The sequence below is a fragment of the Schistocerca gregaria genome, unplaced genomic scaffold (genome assembly GCF_023897955.1).
Source record: "Schistocerca gregaria isolate iqSchGreg1 unplaced genomic scaffold, iqSchGreg1.2 ptg000038l, whole genome shotgun sequence".
Taxonomy (NCBI): domain Eukaryota; kingdom Metazoa; phylum Arthropoda; class Insecta; order Orthoptera; family Acrididae; genus Schistocerca; species Schistocerca gregaria.
Genome location: NW_026061701.1, coordinates 640,569 through 643,207, shown reverse-complemented (window position 1 = coordinate 643,207; position 2,639 = coordinate 640,569).

Sequence of the window (2,639 nt, the reverse complement as noted above, 5' to 3'; positions counted from 1 at the left end):
GGCGCAGATAAAGCATTTGCCAAAGCGGTACAGCATAAGGTGGGACGAGGCAGTCTGAATTACATTTTATAGATGTATTTCTCACATATCTCAGAGCCTCTCGCGATATTCGTCGTCGTCGTCGTCGTCGTCGTCGTCGTCGTCGCCGCCGCTTCTGCAGAAGTAGCAAATGGCAATCGTAGCAAATGCGGCGAGGGACGCCCTGCCTTCGATTCCGAATGCACAAAGTGTGTGGTCTGGTTTCTCAGTCTATATTTGGTCGGTCACGTCAGAGGTTGAATGTAACGAATGGGTGGGAAAGAGCAAGGGGCAGCGGCTGTGTAGAACGAAAACACAAATCCTCAGGGGTGTGAGCGTTTCGAGATGAGTCGTATACATGTAAATGTTGGTCGTCAGTGACCGTGTGGCCTAATGGATAAGGCGTCGGACTTCGGATCTGAAGATTACAGGTTCGAATGCTGTCACGCTTGTGTTTTTCCAGTTCTGAAAAAGAAACATAACGTTTTAATGTAGCAATTGAGCAGTACGAAACCGTCTGAATGTTGCTGTTGACCATTTTTTGCTTGGAGATGCTCTTGAGCTTGAAACACACACAACAAGACCGGTGTTAACTAGCGAAATGGTCGGCAGAGTGCCGACACAGCGAGTTTTGACTATCACTTGCACATCTAAAACAACGTCGGAAAGTAACTCGTTCGGCTTTTGAGTCACATAAAGTACGTGCGTTAATTTTGACGCCACTAGCTCTGCATGTTGTCATGCAATTTCTTTACCTCTCAGAAATGATTATGACATAAAAGTGAAGTACGTGACGAGTGTGACGTTAGGAAAACATTAGGCATCATGGAGAGATTCTGTATGGGACCACCCAACCCAAACGAGTACTGTGTGACGTGCTACCCGGCAGGTATTCACCGAGGTAGCCGGCTAGCTCAGTCGGTAGAGCGTCAGACTCTTAATCCCAGGGTCGTGGGTTCGAGCCAGACGCTGGCGGAACGGAATTTTGTTCCGCTGCAAGTGTAAATTACCGTTTTTCTAATTAACGAGATTTAATGGAAATAGCAACTTTAAACTTTGCCTACGTCTCTGTCAGTCGCAAGGAAGCTGTATTTGAAGGTGAAGGTGATTTTGTAGACATGTGTGAAAGACATGTTCTGAAATGCAAGTGTTGTTGTTTGGAGAGCACATCGGTTACGTGTCAGATGTGTAGCCAAGCAGTAATTTGTCGCCATAGCTGCAAATATTAGCCGGTAATATGAAGTGTTGTCAGCTAAAGTCGGATGATGCAGACGACCGTAAGGACGAAGTACCCAAGAGTACCGCTAGGCCGCGCCTCTTTAGCTCAGTGGTAGAGCACTGGTCTAATAAACCAGGGGTCGTAAGTTCCATCCTCACAGAAGAAAGATGAATTTTGGAAATCAGTTGCGCGTCGTGGCCGTATAGCAAACAGTACCTGTGATGACGAACAATTAGCGACAGGCGTTTTTTTAAGAATCACTCTCAGATGCGATTAAGGCGAATGGCGCAGATAAAGCATTTGCCAAAGCGGTACAGCATAAGGTGGGACGAGGCAGTCTGAATTACATTTTATAGATGTATTTCTCACATATCTCAGAGCCTCTCGCGATATTCGTCGTCGTCGTCGTCGTCGTCGTCGTCGTCGTCGCCGCCGCTTCTGCAGATGTAGCAAATGGCAATCGTAGCAAATGCGGCGAGGGACGCCCTGCCTTCGATTCCGAATGCACAAAGTGTGTGGTCTGGTTTCTCAGTCTATATTTGGTCGGTCACGTCAGAGGTTGAATGTAACGAATGGGTGGGAAAGAGCAAGGGGCAGCGGCTGTGTAGAACGAAAACACAAATCCTCAGGGGTGTGAGCGTTTCGAGATGAGTCGTATACATGTAAATGTTGGTCGTCAGTGACCGTGTGGCCTAATGGATAAGGCGTCGGACTTCGGATCTGAAGATTACAGGTTCGAATGCTGTCACGCTTGTGTTTTTCCAGTTCTGAAAAAGAAACATAACGTTTTAATGTAGCAATTGAGCAGTACGAAACCGTCTGAATGTTGCTGTTGACCATTTTTTGCTTGGAGATGCTCTTGAGCTTGAAACACACACAACAAGACCGGTGTTAACTAGCGAAATGGTCGGCAGAGTGCCGACACAGCGAGTTTTGACTATCACTTGCACATCTAAAACAACGTCGGAAAGTAACTCGTTCGGCTTTTGAGTCACATAAAGTATGTGCGTTAATTTTGACGCCACTAGCTCTGCATGTTGTCATGCAATTTCTTTACCTCTCAGAAATGATTATGACATAAAAGTGAAGTACGTGACGAGTGTGACGTTAGGAAAACATTAGGCATCATGGAGAGATTCTGTATGGGACCACCCAACCCAAACGAGTACTGTGTGACGTGCTACCAGGCAGGTATTCACCGAGGTAGCTGGCTAGCTCAGTCGGTAGAGCGTCAGACTCTTAATCCCAGGGTCGTGGGTTCGAGCCAGACGCTGGGCGGAACGGAATTTTGTTCCGCTGCAGGTGTAAATTACCGTTTTTCTGATTAACGAGATTTAATGGAAATAGCAACTTTAAACTTTGCCTACGTCTCTGTCAGTCGCAAGGAAGCTGTATTTGAAGG